This window comes from Canis lupus, chromosome 28, assembly GCF_048164855.1.
Source record: "Canis lupus baileyi chromosome 28, mCanLup2.hap1, whole genome shotgun sequence".
Lineage (NCBI taxonomy): Eukaryota > Metazoa > Chordata > Mammalia > Carnivora > Canidae > Canis > Canis lupus.
This window is the reverse complement of record NC_132865.1, coordinates 2,188,391-2,213,095: the sequence shown is the minus strand read 5'-3', so window position 1 is coordinate 2,213,095 and position 24,705 is coordinate 2,188,391. Positions and strand designations below refer to the sequence as shown.

Genomic DNA, 24,705 nt, shown 5'->3' with positions numbered 1-24,705 from the left:
CAGAGACACAGGCAGAGGGAGAAGCAGGCTCCATGCACCGGGAGCCCGACGCGAGATTCGATCCGGGTCTCCAGGATCGCGCCCTGGGCCAAAGGCAGGCGCTAAACTGCTGCGCCACCCAGGGATCCCCTGTTCGTTCTTTCTTTCTTTCTTTCTTTCTTTCTTTCTTTCTTTCTTTCTTTCTTTCTTTCGAGGGAGGGGGGAGGCACAGAGGGAAGGAGGGAGAGAGAATCTTAAGCAGGTTCCACACCCAGTGGGGAGCCCAACACAGGGCTCGACCTCATGACCCCGAGACCACGACCTGAGCTGAAACCAAGAGCTGCACGCCTAACCTGGTGGCCTAACCTGCCGAATGACCCGGGCGCCCCGGGGTTGGTTTCTCCCGAGGCCCCCCTCCTTGGCTTGGAGATGGCCGTCTTCATGGCCACATGACATTTTCCCTCTCTGTGCGTCCATGTCCCCTCCTCTCCCAAGGAGAACGGTTATGCTGGGCGGTGCTCACCATAATGGAAAGGACAGTGGAGTCGCATCATAAGGAAGCGTGCTTGTTGCCATGAGCTGAACTCTGCTCCGCTCTCCCAAAGTCATGGGTGGAAGTCGTACCCCTGGGGCCCCAGGAGGCAGCTGTATTCAGAGGTGGAGTCTCTAGACGGGGTAATTAAGTTAAAATGAGGTCCTTTTTTAAACAAACAAAAAAAATTTATTTATTCACGAGACACACACGAGAGAGGCAGAGGGAGAAGCAGGCTCCATGCGGGGAGTCTGACGCCGGACTCGATCCTGGGTCTCCAGGACCACACCGGGGGCTGAAGGCGGCGCTAAACCGCGGAGCCGCCCGGGCTGCCCTCGAAATGAGGTCCTAATCTGAGTGGTGACCTGACAAGAAGAGACGAGGACAGCGGCACACGGAGGGAGGCCAGGTGGGAACACAGGCGGCAGAAGGCGGCCGTCTACACGCCCAGGAGAGGGGCTTCGGGAGCAGCCGAGCCTGCTGGCCCCGGAGCTAGTCTGGCCTCGGCCCGCAGAACCGGGAGAAAATGCGTGTCTGTGGCTTAAGCCACCTCGCACAGCGGCCCCAGCAAACCAGCACCGGGGATCGTGCGTCCGATTCGCAATACGTCAAGAAAATAGCTCATTTCAGCAAAGAATGTGCGTTTGAGAACATGAATCCGTGAGGGCCCGCCCGGCCCGTCCCTGGAGCTGGGCCTCCCTCCGAGGGGGAACGAGGCAGGTGCCGCGGGGGCAGCGAGCTCCCTGGTGCTTTGGGCCGGGGTCGCCCCGCCAGGCTTTGGGCCCCGCACTTCGGTGAAACAGAAAGGGGGGGCGGGGGGCGGGGGGTATGTCAGGGACAGGTGGGTCGTGTCATGTAATCTAAAAAGGAAAACGATCTTCTCTTCCAGCGCGATACGCCGGGACACCTCAACCATATCCCCAAGGCCGCCGGGAACGCACTTGCGGTGACTTTAACAGGTTTTGCTGGGTTTTAAGAACTTTGCAGACCTGCGCAGCCGTTCTTGTTACAACAGGCAGAGTAGCTGGCTCCCAATTACTTGTCTTATTAAAAAGGATTCACAGGGCCACCTATTATTAGGGCATATTATTTTTCTCGATGCTTCAGACGCTTTGGCATTTATTTTACGGTTGCCATAGAAACTCAGGTCGGTAATAAGCGGCTCTTTTAATTCCGATAATTAGGCTTATGTAAAGGAATATTTTAACGAGGGGAAGAGGTTAGAGAACTCCATCAGAGGACTGCGGGAAGAAGAACCCGACTCCCCAAATGGTCACAAAATTAGCTTCGACTATCCTTGGTCACCATTGCCTTCTGGGACAACTGCTGAGTGTTCGTTAGTCAGGCCTTCCTAAGGACCTGCGGTTTTCCCATAAACATCGGAGGTTTGCTTACTTCTGGGAAACTGCAATTCCATCCACCCCAGTCTCCCTCTGACACCCAGGCTGCTCCCCTGGCCAGAAGGAGAGGCCACTTCTCCTTTTCTGCGGTAAATCAGACAACATCTAGGTTTGTCTGGTTTCTCTTTAACCTTCACAGACAATGAGGGCTTGGTGTTTTTTTTTTTCCCCTTTTTAAATCAGTTGAGAAAAAATAATCATGCCTTACTACCTGTGGGATATTTGGAAGCCACCAATCTTGTGTTTTTAAAAGTCTTGTCTTTCTTACATCCACTGCCTTAGAAAGGCATTTTGCAGGAATATTTGTTAATTAATTTTAGGGACCCATGCACACGGCACAAAAATCAAGAGCCAGACAGTGAAACCATCTCCTTTCTGTGCCTGTCCCCAGGTGGCAACTGTTGTCACCGGTTTCCTTTGTATTGTCCCCAAACTACTCTGTGACACCAAAGACACAGGCTCGCACACACGGAGGCAGCGTATTGTCCGTGCCCCAGGGAGCCTCGCTCTCTTTCACCTCTGCTGGCCAGTCTGGACGCCAGTCTGCATCATTCCTTGGGGAAGAGCTGTGCCCCGCACGGAGGCCCTTCCCGGGGTCGCCAGGCGCCAGGCCCACCGTGGGGCCCGGCAGCCGGGTGTGCTCCTTGGCCTGGGCTGGCCGCTTGCAAGCCCGGTGAAGAAATCCGCTTACACCACCACACGGCGTGTGCAAAACGGAAACGAAGTTGCACAGAACAATACCCTGGTTAAAGGTACTGCTGGGCTTGGTTCTTTCCTACTGAATTCCGCTGTGTCCTCTGGAAGCGCCGGAAAGGCCGGCCTGCGGTGCGCGCGGACTCGGGGCGCCCCCCACCAGCCGGTGGGCCCTGGGCCGCGGGACCGGGACGCCCTCCGATGCAGCAGAGCTTGACAAGGGGCGCCCAGGCTTCTTGGGGTATCTGTGTGGCGCCTACGGGGTCTTAGCCGTCGGGCTACACGCTGAAGGTACAGGCTGAGGCATACGAGCACGGCTCCACCGCCACCGCCACGGACCCGGAATCTGGTCTCGCAGAGGAGTCATTTGCTGCAATGATTTAAAAACATGCATTTCAGAATGAAAGTAAAGTATGCCTGCGGGGGGAAAAAGAAATCAAACCGTGTGACAGAGTATATGGTACCGATCCCCTCTTCTTTTTTTTTTTTTTTTAAGATTTATTTATTTTGGGATCCCTGGGTGGCTCAGCGGTTTAGCGCCTGCCTTTGGCCCAGGGCGTGATCCTGGAGACCCGGGATCGAGTCCCACATCGGGCTCCCGGTGCATGGAGCCTGCTTCTCCCTCTGCCTATGTCTCTGCCTCTCTCTCTCTCTCTCTGTGTGACTATCATAAATAAATAAAAAAAATAAAAAAAAAGATTTATTTATTTTGGTGGCAGAGGGGCAGGGGGAGAGGGAGAGAGAGAATCTCAAGCAGGCGTGCAGCCATGCACAGCCCGACGTCTGCCTCCATCTCACAACCCCAAGATCATGCTCAGAGCCAAAAATCAAGAGTTGGGGGATCCTTTGGTGGCTCAGTGGTTTAGCACCTGCCTTCGGCCCAGCATGTGACCCCAGGGTCTCAGGACCGAATCCCATGTCGGGCTCCCTGCATGGAGCCTGCTTCTCCCTCTGCCTGTGTCTCTGCCTCTCTCTCTCTGTGTTTCTCATGATTAGCTAAATAACATCTTTAAAAACTAAAAAATAAAAAAAAAATCAAGAGTCGAATGCTTAACTGACTGAGCCACCCAGGCGCCCCGCCAATCCTCTCTTCTTATAGGAAAAAAATAAATAAATCCTCTGACCATTTTGTGCATACAGTTTCTGTGTTTCCTTCACCAGGGGAGAAGGACCGAACTGCAGGTTGCTTGAACCTCTAGCACATTGGGAAGTGGTTTTGGGGAGTGCGACTCAGTTTCCTGGAGTTTGATCACCCCTCTGTGATGCTTAGTTTTATCCTCCTGCTTTGGCAGAGGGAGGCCCAGACAGCTGAGTGGGCCTGGGAGGGTGTCCGCGGGAGAGACAGCGGGGGGGTCAGCAGGCTGAGGAGAGCGGGTGGGCCTCGCTTCTGGCCGTTGAGCTTTCCGACTCACCTGGGACTCACACCGACAATCTTGCAGCCGCCCCGGGACCCCACATCCCCCGCGACCCCCACTCTCAGGCCTTTGGGCCCAGACTGAAGTGTGCCACCAGCTTCCCAGCTCCCCCCCTTCTGGATCAGCCTCCACGGCCACAGGGACTACGTGTTGTCTGGTGGCTGGCCTGCTCGGGACAACGCCTCCCGTCGTCACAGTGGGGGTGACTACGTTTCTGACGGCTGCAGAGCAGTCGAGGCCCTGAGCCTCTGGCGTGTGGCCTGGCGATGCCACTTCGCAGCGCCACCGTCCTGAGCAGCCAGCCAGCCTGTCCATCCAGGCCTCAGTTGGTGCGGGGAAGGCTGCGGTGACCGCGACCCTGAACAGCCCACACAGCTGCCGCTGGCCCGACGTGGTCCCTTGTGGCCTGTTTGCCCACAGGCCCGAGGCCGCCGGAGGTCAGGCTGAGGTCGGCCTCCGCCCACCTCACTGAGGAGGGAAGAAGTCTGGAGACAAGGGAGGGAGGACTCAGGACTTCCCCGATGCTAATGTCCGTTGGTGGAGCTTCTGGGCCTGTCTCCAGTGTGCTTGGTCCCGATCTACTTCTAAGATGTTTCCGAGCCTGCTCTGCATCCTTCTATCATCTTCTGGATAAAAATATCTTTTGCTCTCGGTCTAGAGCCTTGTTTCTCTGCAAGGGTATATATGCCACTTATCTTCTTCTCTGCTTGTTTTCTGCTGGGGCCAAGCAGTTGGCATCATTCCCTGAGCGTGTCGAGCACCTCCGAGTGGACGGGGTCGCACCCATGCCCCGTTTCCCCCTGCACAGCTGGCACGTGGGAGCGAGGTAAGAACAGTCAGCTTGTACTGTGCACCTGCTAGTAGCAGGCTCAGGGCCTGCACCCCTTGCACTTACTGCTTGGTGGGGAGACATGGCCAAGCACACAACCAACCAAAGTAAGCAAAATCTATAACATGCCATTGGGAGTCACAGGCAGTCGTTTTAGGGTTCTGGGAAGGATCCTACTTGATTTGGGGGTTCAATACAATTTTTATAGACAGAAAAGAGGGATCCCTGGGTGGCGCAGTGGTTTGGCGCCTGCCTTTGGCCCAGGGCGCGATCCTGGAGTCCCAGGATCGAATCCTACGTCGGGCTCCCGGTGCATGGAGCCTGCTTCTCCCTCTGCCTGTGTCTCTGCCTCTCTCTCTCTCTCTCTCTGTGTGACTATCATAAATAAATAAAAATTAAAAAAAATTTTTATAGACAGAAATGAGATTTGAATTGGACCTGGAATGATTGTTAGGGTTTCAACATTTATTTCATATTATCGAGCATCCTTTACACTGGGTGCTGGGATTCAAAGTCCGCCTAGCTGAGCACCTAATGTCTAGCAGGAGACCACGTGTATATCCACGGAGACTCTTTTGGGGGCAACTAAACAAAATCGGCTCATGCTGGCTTAAGCAAAGAGCACTTGAATGGCTTGTACAATTGCGAGTTCTGGGGAGGGAGGTGGCATCAGGTGGCATGGGTCAAATACTGTGCTCCTGGCTTGGGTTTCCTCTTTTTCATCCCCATTTCAAACGGGCTTCCTCTGTGTGTTGGTGGTTAGAAGTCATGGTGTGGAAATTGGCCACAGACAATTTCTGGATTACACCAGCTGGTAGGCCTAGACAGAGGGGGATCGTTTCACTTTCCACATATAGGGTCCTGAGAAAAGGTGGCGATTGCACGGGTTGGGTTCATGTGCCCCTAATTACAGCCAGATGGTCCTTCCTGGAGCCACATTTGGGAGCCATGTGTGACCCACAGGAGTGAAAGAAGGGCACTTCTCAAAGTGCAGGGTGGACTTGTTACCAGAAAGAGAGGAGCCAGGGAAGAAGGGCTATGGGCCGACGTGCACAGCGGACGCCCCTACACAGGACGCCTCTGGTAAACTTTCTTTTCCTTGGCTCCATGACGCCACATGCTCTGGCTTGCTTCCAAACTCCCTAGCTATTATTATGATGATGATTATAATTTTTGGTGGTAAAACATAAATAACATAGACTTTGTGTTTTTAACCATTTTACGATACACAGTTCAGTGTCATTAGCAGCATTCACGATGTTGTACAACCATCACCACTATCTTTCCAGAACTTTTTTTTATCACCCTGAATGAAACTCTGTACCCATTAATAAATAACTCCCCATCTCTCCGCGCCCCCCAGACCCTTGGTGGCTTCTACTCTGCTTCCTGGTTCTATGAACTTGCCTATTCCAGATACCTCATCCAAGTAGAACCATGTAATAATTGTTCTTTTCTGCCTGGCTTATTTCACTCATAGTGTTTTCAAAGGATCATCCATATTTTCGCAGGTAGGAGAACTCTATTTCTTTTAAAGGCCAACATTCCACTGTATGGATTTACTATGTCTGTTAATACACCTTTCGGCTCTTGTGAATAATGCTACAGTGAACACTGCCATACGAGTACCTGTTTGAGTCCTTGTTCTCAATGAATTTGGGGTGAGATTTCTGGGTCCTATGGTAATTACACATTCAGCTTTTTGAGGAACCCCCATGTTGCACTCCACAGCGGCTGTGCTATTTTTTAGTCCCACTAGCAACGTACGAGGGTTCTGATTTCTCCACATTGTCACCAACACATCATTTCCCGTTCTACAGATTACAGTCATTGCGTTAGTTTGCTCAGTCGGCCGTAATAGGATGTCACCGAGGGGAGCTTAGACACCATAAGTTTATTCTCTCACGGTTCTGAAGCCTAAATGTCCAAGATCAAGATGCCAGTACGTTGGCTTCTGATTAGGCCTCTCTTCCCGGCTTGCAGACAGCAACTTCTCACTTGTCCTTGAATGGCCTTTTTTCTGTGCATGCACGGGAGAGAGAGAGAGAGGGAGAGAGACAGAGAGAGAGAGAGAGAAAGAGAGAGGGAGATCTGGTGTCTCTTCCTATAAGGATATCAGTGCTATTAGATTAGGCCCCACTCTAATTCCTTCACTTAACTTTAATGATCTCAATGGCCCCATCTCCAAACACCGTCACATTGGGGGGTAGAGCTCCACATACGAAAATGGGGGCATGGTGGCACAGATCAGTCCCTAACAGCCATCTTAAGAGGCGTGAGGTATTTCATTGTGGTTTTCTCTAGACATTCTTCTGTCTCCCTTGGTGATGCAATCTACTCTTCGTAGCCATAAATGCTGGAGGTGTCAACACTTGTCCAGGAGCCCTCCCCTCTTCTCGTCCCACATGCGCTCGCCAGGTGCGTGGTGTTCTTTCCTATGGTTTGAAGGAGTGGCGAGGCAGCTGCGTGCTCTGTTTGCCCCGGCCCGATCCACCCCCATTCTCTGCACGGGGAGGCTGACCCCTGCGATTGCACAGCTGGGCCCGTTTGCTCGCCTGGCTCCGGAGCTGGGGCAGGACTGGCTCCAGTAGATCAGAAGCGCGGAGGAGAGAGGTTTCCCAGCTGCCTCCTTCCGTGGCTGTCGCTGGGGGCAGTTAGGATTTTAACATACCTTCTGGAGTATTTTGGCCCTAGGCATGGTGGTGGTTTCCCACTGTTGCCAGTTTCTGAACGTCTCCTTACTACTTAAAAAAAAAAAAAAAATTTGCCCTGGGGTGCCTGGGTGGCTCAGTCGGTTGTGTCCAACCCTTGGGTTTCAGTTCAGGTCATGATCTTGGGGTCGTGGGATAGAGCCCCACCTCGGGCTCCATGCTCAGCACTGAGTCTGCTTGTCCCTCTCCCCCTGCTCTTCCCCTCAACCATAAATTCATAAATAAATACATAAATACATAAATTCTTTACCTTGCCCACACTGTCTGAATAGATCTCCTGCGACCTGGCTAATAACACAGAAAGACCACTTTTTTTTTTTTAAGATTTTATTTATTTCTTAGAGACTGAGAGTGAGTGGGAGGGGCAGAGGGGGAGGAAGAAAGAATCCAAGGCCAGCTCCTCAGTGAGCAAGGAGCCCGACGCGGGGCTCGATCTCATCTGGTGGCGGCTGTGAGATGGTGACCTAAGCTTCAGCCATCCCCAGAGGGACCACTTACAAGACCGCTGTCCAGGCGGTGAGGGCCTGCACCAGACACTCGGAAGAGAGCTACGGGGAGAGATACATGAGGAATGAATGCCACCGCGTGCCTCGGACGACCAACCGGTATGCTCTTTGGGAGCGGAGATTGTGTTTCATTCATTCTTTAACCCCGACACGTGGTCCTTATTAGCTGCTCCATAAATAGTGGTGGGATGACTGATGGGAAGCGTCAACAAAGATCCCAAGGTTCAGGCCTGTGTTCCTTCCCTTGAAGAAGGGGAAAATCAAGTCAATTTACAAGTACTTAAATAACAGTAAGAATGACGCAGAAAGATACTGTAGAAACGGCATCCGTCTGAGAGTCAGGGGATCTAAAGCCCAACTTTCCCACCCAACCTTGGGCAAACGACTTGACTTCTCTGCCTGAGGTCCGTTTCCTTCTCTGCATATAGGAGTACGAACCTCCAACCACAGAGCTGCCCGGAGGAGTACCTGGATGACATACGCGGACCACGTATCTCGGGGACCATTCCCGGGGTTTGTCCCGAAGTATATACTTCAGGCCCCCGTCAAACAAACCATGAGTTGTGTCTGTCGTGCTCCTTCCTGGAAAACCACTGCAGATTTAAAAATCCTCCTCTACCTGCCGTCTGCAGAGTCCTGGAAGGGCACAGTTTGTGCCACTGTTACTCGTTAGCTTGTATTTTAGCTCTTAGGACTCTGGGCTCTTCGGAGCGGGGCTGAGGACAGGAGCCTTCCCCTGTGATCGTGCTTTGACCTTAGGCCCCGCGTTCAGACCAGCAGGAGCACCTGAACTCTGCCGCAGAGGTGGAAGCAGACTCTAACCCTCCACCTCTGGTGCCCTGTGTGTCTCTGTCTCCTCTATGCTTCCCTAAATGCCCTCGGCCACACCAACGCCTACTGGGCTCGGGGAGAGAATTTCCCAACTGAACTGGACAGATGCCTTCATATTTCAGTCTGTTAAATAATGGTTTGTTATGTCTGTTCAAAAACGATTGTCTCTACGACTCTGTACTGAATTTGCTGAAATAAGTAAATAAATAAATGCATGCTTCCCCAGGAGACGATGCGGTTGTGGGAACTGGGCAAACAAGAGGAAGGAGTTCCCTTTCAGGATATTTATAATTCAGATAATGACCTCCGTTGACTTGTTACCCAGGATTAACCTTCCCTTCTAACTCATGACAGTTGACTTTCTTATTGTTTTTGTCGTCACTCCTTTCTCCTTTAAGACATGGCTGTAAGACTTGTCTTTCAAAGACCCTCTATCTGTCAGATTTTATTTTAGAGCATTCCAAGCCTCGGGTGTCCAAGAACACTTGTAAATCATGCAGTTTACTCTTGTTGAATATTCACGGCTTCACATAGTTGCTATTTCTATAAGTTTACCAAAGCCAGCTGGTGACTTTACGCCGAGAAAAGTGTGCTTTAAAGCAGCAGATATTATATATCTTAAATATGTATTAACATGTTGGAATAGTGTGACTGAAATATTCCTTAAAGTCCATAAAATCCAATACAAAGGCAAAAAAGAAAAAAAAAAAGAAAGAGTATGCAATGAGTCTTCATTTGAAACATACAATTTATTCTTTTCTAGAATTTCCTATTTTCTGGATTCCTTAGTCTATGGTTTCTTAGGCTTACATGAAAATGCTCCTGCTACCTTGTGGAAATATTTGCATTCTAACCAAATCATTTCAGAACTTCTCAAAGGCTGAGAGAGATCTAGGCTGCCTCCATTACTTTTGAGGTTCCCAGTATATTTTTTTAAAAAAATCACTAAAAGGGTTAAAAATTGGGGTGTTTTGAAAGTTCACATTTTTAACAGTTGATGCCTTTAACACACACACAAAAATTACAACACAAAACAGTTGTGCTAGTCGGAAGATAATTTAAAGATTCAACTTTTAAAATCCACAGTACACTGGAAGGTGATATAGTTTCTTCAGGGATCTCAATTTTAAATTTGGATGAGGGTGTCTTCTTTCAATCCCATCAGTGTATTTTGGTGTAATCTCCATTGAAGGTAATGTCAGAAGCCTAAATTCAAGACTCTTTATAAATGTAAGAACTGGGCCAGATAACCTTCTGGGTCGGTGCCCACTCCTCCTCCTTTCCGTTACCATAAGCCAAGAATATTTAATCCATAATTGGGAAACTATATTATTATTTAGTAACACATAATGAATTAAAGATGATGATCAAGTCTTACCCATGTCCAGTTGTGTAAAGAAAAACTCTGAATAACCCTAGCTTGGGGAAGTGTAACAAAGGGCAAATTCTAAGACGAGTTTTCTCTCCAAATGCTGACGCCGAGGCTTTTCTCAGCTAATTTTTAGAGGTATTGGTTTGCTAAGTCTTGTTTAGATCACAAGCTCCTTGCAAAGGAACTCTACGTATACTGAGCTGTTACTAAAAACTAGTAATTAATCTTGTTGGGTAGTTGCCATCGAAACTATTTAAGATTTAAATAGGAAAATAATTTTCCACTTATGACACGGGCTACACTGACATTTGCACGTATACTTTACAGATGTGGAAATACTCTGCACTCTGTGCTTACGACCACAGACGCCATCTGCTAGGCAACGTGGAGTACGACCTACAAGGACATGCAAGTAAATACCGCTCACTCAAGTGATTGCCTCTCATTTGGAAACACCCTGCTTCACTTTTAGTAGCACAGAAAAGATATTCCCCATCTGCGTGTAATTTGCAGCTGAAACGACCCTTTCGTACAGACAAGTTGGCTGTTCCATGGTGTCAGTAGAGACCAGGCCTAGCTGGACTTAGATCATTAGCCATCTCGCCCTGGGAACTACTGGGGCAGTGGGTCACAGGAGAGAGGGTCGATAGGGTCGATGTGTAGCAGAGCTCCTCAAAGCAGCAGCAGAGAAAGGTCTAGGCACCAGGGTCTTCTCGAGAGGCAGAGAAATCTCACCGTAACTTCATCTGCTCCAGGCCAGCTGGGGTGGAAAGTGGATAAATGAAGGTCAAGCAACCTGGGTCCGAAGCTGAGCTTCTCCTTTTTGTAAAGGAGAAAGAGCCAAGCGCAGATGTAATTTCAGCAGAGATCACAAAAGAGGGCAGAGAACGGAGCTTTTAGAGAATAAAAGGAATTGACAAATATATTGTCCTATTAAACACGCAGAAGAATCGTTTTGGATGTCAACTTCCCCCTTAACAAGCTTCAAAGCTTATTAAGCAAGTAATAACTATTTGTTAACGTCATTTTAAAAGTTACACATTTTTAAAGCGATTTTTTTTTCCTTCTTAACTGAACAAAGAATGCCCCTCCCCGCAAAAATACACTGTATTGAATTAACACGATTGCCAATTCCTCAGCACATAGATCAGAAAGGCCAAGCGGCCTTATGTGTCGTTTTTCTGAAAAAGAAAACTCAATTGCCCTTTTAAAAATATAATCAGCAAGTTGAAAACAAAGAAAAGGAAAATATATCCAACAGAAATAAAAAGATCCTAAAGATTGAACTTTTTGTTCTCCTTGAATAATTTTAACGCTACCATCTAGATGGATATTAGCACCAAGTCTGACAATAATCTTAAATATTGCAAACATAGCTATAATTTTTGGAACATTAGCTGTTTTTACTAAGATGGTGGCAAAGTTGCATTGCTTGTTATCGGTTTTTGTAACTGGAGATCTAGATTACAATTTTCAAGGGCTCTATGGGCAAACGCTCTGATGCGAAGTGAGGGACTTTAATTGGAATAAACTTCAAGATCTTTTCTCATTCTAAAACTAGGAGCCTATTGTTTGTCAGAGTTAGAAAGTTTTGTAGTGATATTTGTGGGTATATTCCCTCCAGAATTTCTTTCATTTCTCTTTAACAACAAAAAAAATGACAAAGAATATGTTCCGGAGGGAATTTGTGACTGTTTGCTCAGACAAAATCGGTCATCATTCAAGGTTAAACAGTGACCGAGTGGCAGAGAACAGATTGGCAATTATTCGGTTTTAAATTTTGAACTTGAAATTAAAATGAGGGAAAAAGTTCCTTTTGGTGTCTTACAAATCCCCACTGGTGTGAAGTCTGCAGTTGCAAATGAGGAGTCTTTAGCTGTGCCCGGTGGGCTCTGGGGAGCAGGTGCTGAGCCGGGGAAGGGGGGCAGCAAAGGCTTGTGGGGGAGTGAAAGCTGCCAGGACAAAGGGGAGGCAAGCCCGCTGGGGCAGGGGGGGCCCCTCCAGCCCAGGCCCACTTGACAAAGGCTTTGCCGAAATCAGGGGCGCTCAAAGCACAGCTTGCACGGTAAAGGAGCCTTCTATCTGGCTGAAAAGTCTAGGCCTTGTCCACAAGGAAGAGTGGGACAACCTCCCTGCCTCCTAATAAATAAACAAACAAACAAACAAACAAATAAATAAATAAAAATAAAAATAAAAAGCTGGAGCAGCTCCCGAAGGAGTTGAAGCCGGAGGCTGTCAGCCAACCGTGCTGCTCCCAGCTGGGCTGTGAACGGGGCAGGGGGCCTCCGGGCCCTGTGCGGGGTGAGCCCCCTTCACTCTCAGAACCCCTCCATCGCCCCCATTTCCTGGGCCCTCGTCCCCTCCCTGGCCCTAGCAGGAGTCCAGGCTCTTCTCACTTTGTTATGCGGAGCAGTTAGCTCAAAAAACTGGCCCCGTCCGGTCCGGTCCGGGTGAGAGGAGCTCCTGTTGTCCCTTCAGAGGCCTTCCCGGCTTGGCTCGGGTGGAAACCACGCAGCCACGCCCTTAGTAGGAGCCAGCGTGGGGGCAACTCTGGCTCCACCTGGCCTTTCTCCTTCTCATCACAAACGGAGACAACAGGGATGGGGAGAGCCGAGAGTGACATTTGGGAACAAAAGCCGACAGGTTTCCTGCCCTGGGTGCCCCGGGCCCTCCCACGACCCCCCGACCCCTTGGGTAAGAGACCGGTTTTGGGGAGTGGGGAGTGGTAGAAACTGAAGAGTTATTTTCTTAAATATTTGCAACTAAATCCCTAAAACGCTGTTTTAAGGAATCTGATGTCATCCCTGGCCTCTACTTGCCACTTGACAAAAGCTGATTGTGCTATTTAGTTAATAATTAATTCTGTAGAGAGCAGGAATTTTACTACACAAACTCAAAAGTACAAGAAATACCATATTCTTGATTTGCTTAAAGCCCAGTGGGCACCCCTATGTCTTTCCTACATTAAAATTCTGGAGTCTTATCGGCGGCGTGTATCACATTGAGGGCCGACTCTTCGGGAGGACAGCTTCCTAAACAAGGGATTTTCAGGTCAGAGGGTCAGTGTTTTTCAGATCGGAACACTCAGTTCCACATACCGTCCCTCGCCCAAAAGTATCAACGTGTCTGATTATCCACCCCCTCAGCAGCCTGGAAGTTCTCAATCTTTTCGACTTTGGCCAAGCAGATGGGCAAAAATTCAATTTTGTTATTAATTTGTATTTCCCCAGCTACTGGCAAGATTGAGCAACTTTTAATGTTTATATGGCACCTGCACTTTCTTTGATCCACTGGGTCATTTGTCTTCTTACTGATCTAGAAAAGCCTTATGTAAGTAAGGGCTCTTAACGCTTTTCTTGCACGTGTGTGCTGCAAATATTTTATCACTTGTCTTTTGACTACCTGTGGGCTAGCAAAGACAGAGCCTCCTGCCCCTCAGCTCATAATCCCGTGGAGGCACCAGATGAAAGATGGATAATAATAACTTGATTAAATGATACGCAGGTAATACTTCACAGTAAATGCCACAGGGGCCATTTGGAAATACCTGCAGCAGGAAAAATCTGTTTTCAGTTAAAAATCCCTTTTATTTTTATTTATTTTTTAAAAGATTTTATTTATTTATTTGAGAGAGAAAAAGAATGGGGGGGAAGAGCAGAGGGAGAGGGATAAGCAGACTCCGTGCTAAGCGCAGAGCCGGATGCAGGGCTCAATCCCATGACCCTGAGATCCTGACCTGAGCCGAGATCAAGAGTCGGACAGAGGCTTAACCGACTGAGCTCCCCAGGTGCCTCTAAAAATGCTTTTTAATGTGTAATGAACACAATGAAACTCCATTGAAGGCCACTGGCATACTTTTACCATGAAGTCAGGCATAAAGATCAGTCCTTTTAGATTTTTCCATAACTTGACCACTTTTAACCTCATTCAATCTCTACCACTTCTCACATGTCCTCTCTCAACCTACCACTCCCAATTCCATTCTTCCTCAGAGTGTTTCTATCCAGTCTTCTATTTTCACAGTGATGGTATTTGTTAGTTTGTGACAGATATTTTGGATGGATCTCCAGCGAGTCTTAGACTCTGAATATGCATATTAAAGAAATTGGAGACGGCTTAGTTTCTTCAAATCCTTGACTATGCAAAAAGTAGTTTCAGACTTTAACATTTTAAAATTGGAGAATCTATTTTCCTGTTGAGTATTCACTCAGTTAGCAGATATTTGATTGCATACCTTCTATATACTTAGGCACTGTTTTTTTTTAATATTTTATTTATTCATGAGAGACAGAGAGAGAGGCAGAGACATAGGCAGAGGGAGAATCAGGGTCCATGCAGGGAGACCGACGTGGGACTCGATCCAGGACCCTGGGATCAGGCCCTGAGTCGAATGCAGACACTCAACCACTGAGCCACCTAGGGGTCCCTAGGCACTGTTTTAAATATCATTATATCCTGTTAGAGGGGAAGAGGGGAGGGAGACGGAGTAACGGGGTGATGGACATTAAGGACGGCACTGGGTATTATACAAGACTGATGAATCACTGAACTCTATCTCTGAAACTAATAATACATTATATGTTAATTAATTGAATTTAAATTAAAAGATTAATTTTAAAAATAACATTATATCCATGAGTTCATGGAATTTACATCCTAAATTGGAGAAAGAGAGAGAGAGAGAGAGAGACATCAAATGGTAAAAACGTAAGTCTATAATGTCAGACAGTGATACATACTATAAGGAAAAATAAGGCAAGATAAGAAGAGTATTATGGGTTGAATTGTGTCCCCTCCAAAACTGAAGTCCCAGTACCTGTGAATGTGACCTCATTTGGAAAGAGGATCTTTGCAGATGATCAAATCACAATGAGGCCATTAGAGTGGGCCCTAATCCAATGACTAGTGTCCTCATAAAAAGGGGAAATTTGACACAGAGACGTGCCCACAAGGAGAATGTCATGTGAAGATGAAGGCAGAGATCTGGGTGATGCTTCTACAAGCCAAGGAACATCAAAGATCGCCAGCAAACCACCAGAAGCTAGGAGTGAGACATGGAATAGATTCTCTCTCATGGCCTTCAGAACAAACCAATTCTGTCAACACCTTGATCTCAGACTTCTGGCTTCTAGAACTCTGACATTTCTGTTGAAAAGGTCTCCAAACGGTAGTACTTTGTTATGACTGCCCTACGGAAAGTAAGATTTTAGATGGGGTGATGGGGGAAGTTCACATCTGAAAGGAGAAGAGAATATAGTCAAGAAGGTAACTGGAGAAAGCACAGACCAGTATTGTTATTCCCTAGTAGAGGGAGTAACAAGTGCAAATCCCCTCTGGTGTGCACACGAGTGGCAAGTGTAAGGACTGCCACAGTCGGGGTTCCTGAAGCATGGTGAGCAACATGAAGGAAAGTGAGGGAGATAAGGTCAGACGCCCATAAGGTAGGGACCAACTCGCCACGTGTGGATAATGGCCTTCTTCCCCAGGTAATAAGAGAAGCCACTGGAGAGCTGTGGGCAGAGAAATGACATCATCATTGTCAAAAGTAGCATGTTCAGTTTTCTGTTAACCAGAAAACAAGTTCCAAGTTCCTGATTGATGGTTTCACTTATGCACCTGTTCTAGCCAGGAGTCCTGGGGTTGCAAGTGACAGAGATTCAGCTCAAGCTCTCCTAAGCAAGGGAGGGAACTTATTAGCTCACGTAACCAAAAAGGCCATGAGTATTTAGGCAGAGCTGGGGATCAACCCATATCATCAATAATCTGTCCCCTTTTCTCCTTCTTTCAGTTCTCCTTTCCTCTATGTTGACTTTGTTTGCAGATAAGCTTTTATTATTATATGGCAAAAGAACCACCAGTAGCTCCAGACTTCATGCTTCTTAGTATTAGATATCCCAGGAGAGATTCTTTTTCTCCTACCATTCACATAATCCCCCAAAGAATGCTGGTTGGCTTCCTTGATTATGAGCCTAGTCCTATAATAATCAGTGGTGGTTTCTAGAGATAGTTCTTTGGCTGAGTGGCCTACATCACATATCCACTTCTATGGCAAGGAAGCAGACCCACAGGTTGCACTATCTAGGTGGGTGAGAAGCATTTACCAAAAGAAAGAGTTATGTGGGGGCCACAGAGCTGTACAGCTTCAGAATTCTAATTCATGTTATAGTCTACATGGATGTGACCCACTGCAGTGCACAACCCCCGAGAGGCCTTATGGTGGTCCTTGGTACTCTAACCTGAGGAAGGGGGAAAAGAAGCTGTGCAGGCAAAAAGGGCAGGCATCCCCTAGTACATCTTTTTTTTTTTTTTTTTAAGATTTTATTTATTTATTCATGAGAGACACACGGAGAGGGAGAGGGAGAGAGAGAGAGAGAGAGAGAGAGAGAGGCAGAGACACAGGCAGAGGGAGAAGCAGGCTCCCTGCAGGGAGCCTGATGCGAGACTTGATCCCAGAACTCTGGGATCACGCCCTGAGCCGAGGGCAGACACCCAACAGCTGAGCCACCCAGGCATCCCTCCCCTAGTACATCTAATTACAGAGCTAGTCATTTGTAACTTTAAGAAAGAACTTTTTTTTTTTTAAAGACTTTATGCAAAGTTGGCTGGACTTCTGGCTTCCTGGAACAAAATATGACTCATAAAATGCAAATCTACAGCAGATATATAAATACATTTATTTCTTCTAAAGAATGATATCTAATAGTCCTAATTATGGCATATCTTAGGCTTAAGTCAAGTAAATAATTCACCTTTGATAACAGTACTATAAATGGAGCTGTGATTCACAAGTGCATGGTTCTTCCTAAGAACTCTGTGCATTCATTTATTACAGTTATAGACTGGCCCCTAATATTGACAGGTTCCATGCCAGGAATTATAAATATGGCAAGGAGACCAAACAAACCTTGTTCCTGTCCTCATGGGTAAGATGGATATTAGACAACGAACACACAAATAATATATAATTATACTGTGGTAAGTAGGAAGAAGGAAAAGAACTGGGTGTCATCAGAGAGAATTAACAAAATTGGGGGTTGATTTAGATCAGGATCAGGGATTCATCTGAGGTTGTGCCATTTAGGCAGAATGCTGACGTATATATAGGAATTAGTCAGATTTGAAGAGTGGGAGAGGAAGGGAAAGTATTCTAGGCAGAGGGAATAGCATGTACGAAGGCCTTAAAGAGTTTCAGATATCACCAACACCCCTGCCCAGGCCCAGGGACGTGACCCCAGACGCTTACCAATTGTATTGTCCATTTCATTTTTATTGCTGCTTTCCAATGATATTTCAAATTAACTAAATCACACACATTCTCTTTTCATCATTATAGAGTAGATAGAATGTTTAGATTTTCCCCTCTGACTATAATTTTTAAAAAAAGATTTTATTTATTTATTCATGAGAGATGCAGAGAGAGGCAGAGACCCAGGCAGAGGGAGAAGTAGGCTCCCTGTGGGGAGCCCGATGGGGACTTGATCCCAGGACCCTGGGATCACACCCTGAACCAGAGGCAGATGCTCAGTCACTGAGCCACCCAGGAGTCTGTGTACAGTTTGTTTTTTTTTTAAAGAAATTTATTTTTTATTTCTATTTTTAAGATTTTATTTATCTGTTTGACAGAAAGAGAGAGAGAGAGAGAGAGAGAGAGCAAGCACAAGCAGGGGAATGGCAGGCTGAGGGAGAGAGAGAAGCAGACTCTCCACTGAGCAGGGAGCCCGATGTGGAGCTCGATGACAGGACCCTGGGATCACAACCCGAGCTGAAGGCAGACACTTAAACTAATTGAGCCACCCAGGCGCCCCTGATTATAATTTTTATATATTAATGTATATTAATGTATTAATGTATATTAATGTATTAATATATGACGATGGCAAAGTGATCAAAAGTGGAATTGATGAAAGGATGATTGTAATTATTTCATGCTGGCAATATATTTTCAAGTGTTTTGCAGTCACTTACCACTTCTGTTTCTATAACTTCATGGTAGGAAAGAAGAGAACACGAGGACTTAGAGCTGAGGATGGCAGCTATGGAGAGGGGGTTAGTATTTAAAGGTAATTCTCTAAGGTTCTCTTCTGGGATCTGCTAAGTGAAGGACAGAAGTCTGGGTACTGACTACTGGGGAGGAGGTAAAACTTGGATGTCATGGTCCAGGCCCTTGATCAATCAAGGTCCAAACAGAAAATAGATGGCACACTCAGAAGGGTCTTGGTCTCCTGCTTTTCTAGTTTTAGAGTTATTTGTTGCTTTTTTTTTTCTACTCAGTCAACTCCTAAAAAATGTATAGCCCAATAGATTTCTGCAATCATGTGTACCTGAAATATGTAATGACAAGATACTTGAAGAAAGGCACTTTTGTCATACTATTATTACCTTTATTGTTCATCTTGGTTTTTCAAATTATAGAAGTTTTTAAATATGAAAACCAGCACAGACAGTAAGATAATGTGTACTCATATATCCACCACTCTGATTTAGAAAATGTTAATATTTTGACATTTTTTTTCCAAATTTTTAAATAAAATATCACAGCATGCAAGGCTTCTTGTTACTTCTCCTTACCTCCTATTTATTCATTCATTAATGCCTTCATTCATTACTTTCATTTTTAAAAGGTTTATTGAACTACTTACCCTGCTATAAAAGCCATGGGATAAACACAAGATTGAGACTTATTTCCTTTCCTCAGGGTGTTCCCAATCTAGCAATGATATCCTCAAAATGGTTGGTTGGTTGTTTTCAGTAGGTAGCTGTGAACATACAAAAGGAGGGGAAAAAACTAGAGAAATGGAAGCTTCTACAGCGAAAACCAAAGAGTGAGATGGATAAAACTCCAATTGCACCTACACAGTGACCACTTTGCCTCTTTCTGTTTCTGATAGAATTGTATGGTAGATGCCCTTTTAGCAAATGAAAAACCTGCTACTAAATAGGTATTTGACACTGGTTAATTTTTATATGCTAGTCTGTGCTAAGCATATAGACAATACTAAATGCTCAAAAGAAACATTAATAGATTACTTTCAGGTCTAAAACTGCGTAATTGTATACATTTTTAAAATTGTACTTGAGGGTGAGTACCCTACATTGGAAAGCATAATGCATTCAGATCCTCTTATTCATAATTGACGGTAAGTTCTCCAAAATCAGATAACAGGAAGGCCTGCCTATTAGATGAGTAGTGGAAACTTTTCACAAGGGAAACTATTCCTTTCAAGCTTGAATTTCTTCACATTCTGCAATTCTGCTGGGTCTGGTTTGTCTGGGTCGGCAATCGGGAAGATTGCAAGTCTGTGTAGTATCTTGGTCGCAAATTAGGAGGTATCCCCTCTGGGCTCATAACAGCCCTGCCAACTTGTGCCTCTGTGGGAAAAAACAGGTTCTCTTTCCTCAGAGACAGCCCCAAACCAGTCCACACCAGCCCCACTCACCCCCTTGGCCCAGCGTGTTTGTGCACTGCACACACTGCACAACCAGGTGTCTTGTTTCCAGTGCCAGAAAACATGGCTCTCAGCATACTACACCGAACACCTCCCAACGCCGGGCACTTGGCCAGGTGCTGGAAATAAAAAGAGGAATAAGACAGAGTCTACCTTTGGTGTCTGGGAAGTGGGCCATATAAACAGATACCATAATAAGAGCTAGTAAAGTGATCAAAGAGAAATGCAGACAGGATCACAAATGAAGGAACTGCTCATTTTTCTTGGATGGGGCTGGGGTCAAGGCAAATTCAGAAAGCACGAGGCTTTGGAATTGGGGTTCATAGGATGAGTAGAGGTTCATGAGGTGGGTGAAGGGCAACAGGGCTTTTGATAACAAGGAGAAGCTTGGGAGTCTCTTCCTGCAGCCGTAGCCTCAGGAAAGCCTAGGGCTGCAGCTTCATCACTTTGATCTAGGTTTTGGGTCCCACCATTTTGGTTGGGTTTGTCTATGTCTCTTTTTGTCTTTGAAGTGATCCAGACAAGCTCAGCAGTGGGGCTCGTATAAACAGTGTAAAAAGAAAAAACAGTGTTCACTTGCCAGCAATGTCCCCCCACATAGCTCTCTTGGGAGTCTGGAGAGGCAGGAGGTGGCTGGTCAAAGGCCAGGGATTTGGGAACATTGCCAAATGGCCTCCTTGAAGATACAGCACACAAGGACATTCCAGGAAGAGGGAGCAGTATAATACCACAGTATTTTGTTTGCCAGATGGAAATATCCTTAGTGACAAACATATTTAATTTGGCTGCAGGTGTGACCTTTGATTATGCAATAGAATTGTGCAGCAGCTAGAATGTAATTTCCGAACGACCTAGGCTGCTTATTTCCCTAGAAGGATTAGTTAGTTTTGCCCAGAAAAGCTTTTCGAAGACCACAGACTACATTTCTAACTCTAATGAACCTTTCCCTCTCTTGGCACGTTCTACTGGTTGCTGGAAGAATAGGGAGGAAGCATGCGCATAGCACAGCTCCACAGAAGCCACTGTCACTCTCAGAAAAACAACTAGGTGCATGTCCCTTCCGCAGGGAGTTAGAGGGCTTCTCCAGGTCATTCAGGGAGAGTGGTCCAATGCCTGCAGCGGACTGATTGTAGAGGGTGGGGGATCAGAGGCAACAACCTTTACTTCTCCCCCCATGGTAGGGACTCTGGTGTTGCTGTGAGGTTCTGAAAGGGCGGTGGCCTCTGAATCTTGTTTGTGGAGTTCAAGGAGGACTAGAAGCTTCACTGGGCACTGTGCACCACAACAAGGACAACAAAAACAAACCTGCTGACTGTGTTTTTACTGATTAGTTCCAAACTAGCTATTCCGGGCCACACACTCTTAAACTAGGTTCTCCTTTGATGACCTCTATGTTGAAATAAAAGGAGGTGGTGAGTTATGCAGCAGCAGCCCTCGGGAACTGCCTGAGGGCCCTCATTGCAACAATCTGATAACAGCAGAAAGCACTGAGGAGTATCTCCCCACCCATGTTTGTGATCCTCCAGTGCCCAACACCCTCCTTCTGAGGCTCCCACTGACCAGGGAATGGAGAACCTTGGCCCATATTAGTATTCAGGTAGGAGTCATCAATGAGAACATGAGACAAACTCAAGAACACTTTGTAAACACAAAAGAACATTCCTACAAAGTAGGCAGGCCCATTAAAACATGGCAGGTAAAAAAAAAAAAAAGAAAAATTTTTTTTTAAAAGACCAAGTTTAGCCACAGAGAGTTGAAGGATATGCTAACCTGTATTTAAGGACCCCACAAAATGGGATCACATGTCTATGAATATCTTTGGGAAAGTATCATGCACCAAAATGTCCTCAATCCCCCTAAAAGACTTCACATTCTTCAGCTCAGGAATGAAAAAGATACGTCATTCCACCAGATACATATGCCAAAAATCCAGGAACCATCATTTATTTCTCTCTTTTCTCCATTACTTTCCCCCATCAGTCTGTCAGCAAGCTGATCTTCAAATTATATATTGATTTGTCCATATCTTTTTATGTTCATGACCACCATCCCAGTCCAAGCCACAATAACCTCTTGCCCAGACAACCTCAAAATCCCACTCACTGGCTTCTCTATATTCACTTTGGCTCCCCTCCGTCTCAGATTGCAGTATGGGAAGGTCTTTCTAAGCATAAACTGATAGAAGAAATGAACAAAGGAAGAGTTATATATATATTTGACAACAAAGAAGGCCTAAAAATTTGAATGTCCAAAAAACATCACCATACCTATCTCTTAGCAGAAGTGAGAGGGTTGGGGCAGAGAGAAATTTCACTTTCTACTATACATGTTTCTGTATGATTTCATTTAAATTAACACAACAAAACATGTTATAAATAACTGAAAATAAGCAACAAACTGGAAAAATATTTGACACAAATATGGTAAAACTTAATAGATTTGACAGTCTTAATATATAAAAGCTCATCCAAATCAAAGAGAAAAACATTAAGACCATCAGCATTTAAAATGGGTAAGGAAAAGGGCGCCTCGGGGGCTCAGTAGGTTAAGCAACCAACATTTGGTTTCTGGTCAAGTCATGAGCTCATGGGTCGTGGGGTCAATTGGGCATTGAGCCCCTAGTTGGGCTATGCATCCAGCAGAGTCTGCTTGAAGATTCTCTTCCTCTGCCCCTCTCCCCACTGGTGTATGTGTGTGTCCATGCACGTGCTCTCACTCTCAAATGAACAAATACACTTTTAAAAAATGGGTAAGAAAAAAATTATACTTTGAAATAAACTAGGTTTTTTTTAACTACTAGTTTTTTAACAAAAAATGAGTAAGAATATTGACACTAAATCACTGAAAATCAAATATAAATATGTAGTAAAGAAAAAATGTCCTATCTCACTAACAGTCACATAAATGAAAATTAAAAGTGAGATATCACTTTTTACATATTACCATGACTTTAAAAAATTTTAATAAATCAATCACTTTCATCATAATTTCTTTGTGGGAGTATATAATTTCTTTGGTAATAATTTTGGCAATGTCAGATATCTTAAAACTTCACAGACTTTTTTTTTTAAGATTTTATTTATTTATTTGAGAGAGAGAGTGAGAGAGAGAGAACAAGGGGTGAGGAGGGGTGGGTTTTAGGAGAGAAGACTCCCCACTGAGCAGGGAGCCCTCCACAGAGCTAGATTCCAGGACCCTGAGATCATGACCTGAGCCAAAGAAAGATGCTTAACTGACTGAGCCACCCAGGACCCCCAAAAGTCCACAGCCTTTGACTAGTGATTTTATTTCTAGGACTTTATCACAAGGTAATAATATCACAGATATGGACAAAGATTAAACTACAGTGTTTCATCTAAGAATTATATATAAAATCAAAAATTGGGGAAGGATCAAATAACAAGAGCACAGTTAAATCAATAGTGTTACATCTATCAGTAAGATAAGTTATAATAGTGTCAACAAAAATATTTATGAAGGCTCAGTATAATAAAAATACCTATTTTCCATAAGTTAAATATAAATTTAACATAATTCCAATAAAAATACTTTCAGTTTTTTTTTTTTTTTCAATAGAAAAACTGATCCTAAAGGTCGAATAGAAAAAATTAACAACAATGGCCAGGAAAACACTGGCAAGGGAAAAGAGCAATGAGAAAGCACCAGTATTAGCAGATATATATGAAAACGTATTTTATGCAATAGTTAAGAGAGTACTAGAATATTAATAGACAAATGGAACAGTATAGACACCAAATACATATGTTAGTTCATTCCATGGAAAGAGAAGCATCTCAAGTCAAAGAGGAAAAGGTAGACCCATGAATAAATGATGTCAAGACAAGTAGAAAGATACAAACAGTTGGATCTATGTCTTTTTTTTTTAATTTATTTATTTATGATAGTCACAGAGAGAGAGAGAGAGAGGCAGAGACACAGGCAGAGGAAGAAGCAGGCTCCATGCACCAGGAGCCTGATATGGGATTCAATCCCGGGTCTCCAGGATCGCGCCCTGGGCCAAAGGCAGGCGCCAAACCACTGCGCCACCCAGGGATCCCTGGATCTATGTCTTTGCAACATTTGTCTCCTCCAAAAAAACTCAAGAAAGACAAAGAAATATAAAAACTAAAACTATAGAAGTACTAGAAGAAAACAAAGATTAAAAACATTTTTTAATGGGAAGGTCTTTATAATGATGATTCAAAATCTAGAAGCCATAAAAGTAAATATTGATGAAGCCTGGCTATATAAAAATATATTATAAAATTTGAACATGGGAAGATTCTACAAGAAAAGACAAAGCCAAAACAAACTGGGAAAAAAGTGATCTATGTCCCAGACATAGGGCTAATCTCTTTCATGTACACAGAGCTACTATAAATCAGTATGGGAGGCCTGTAACCTATAGAAAAGTGGGCAAAGCTTATGAAAAGAGAGGTTCGTTCCATACACATTTTAGGAGTGTGTGTTCCAGCTCTGTGAAGAATGCTGATGGTATTTCAATGGGGATTGCACTGAATGTGTAGATTGCTTTGGGTAGCACAGACATTTATTACTATTTGTTCTTCCAATCCATGAGCATGGAATGTTTTTCCATTTCTTTGTGTCTTCCTCCATTTCTTTCATAAGTGTTCTATAGTTTCAGAGTACAGATCCTTTACCTCTTTCGTTAGGTTTATTCCTCGGTATCTTAATAGCCAAAGTACTGTTGAAAAAGAAAACCAATGGCGGGGGCATCACAATTCAAGCTGGGTTTCAAGCTGTATTACAAAGTTGTGATCTTCAAAACAGTATGGTACTGGCACAGAAACAGACACATAGATCAAGAGAACAGAACAGAGAACCCAGAAATGGGCCCTTTACTCAACAGTCAACTAATCTTTGACAAAGCAGGAAACAATATCCAATGGAAAAAAAAAAAGATAGTCTCTTCAGTACATGGTGTTGGAGCAACTGGACAGTGACATGCAGAAGAATGAAACTGGACCACT

At 45.2% G+C, this 24,705-nt stretch overlaps 1 long non-coding RNA gene across 4 annotated transcripts in view; it reads right to left on the bottom strand.

Moving 5' to 3' along the window:
• Positions 1-7,868: 7,868 nt before the first annotated feature.
• The window catches only part of LOC140620085 (uncharacterized), a 30,296-nt gene continuing 13,459 nt past the window's right edge, over positions 7,869-24,705 (bottom strand). For 3 of the 4 annotated variants that reach the window (XR_012019823.1, XR_012019826.1, XR_012019825.1), the window contains 3 exons: positions 19,706-19,833; positions 18,908-19,024; positions 7,869-8,308 (listed from right to left, as the gene is read on the bottom strand). This is a non-coding gene — a long non-coding RNA (uncharacterized lncRNA). Of the gene's footprint in view, positions 8,309-18,907; positions 19,025-19,705; positions 19,834-21,817; positions 21,890-24,705 lie in introns of all 4 variants that reach the window. The other variant, XR_012019824.1, reaches the window with a different exon arrangement.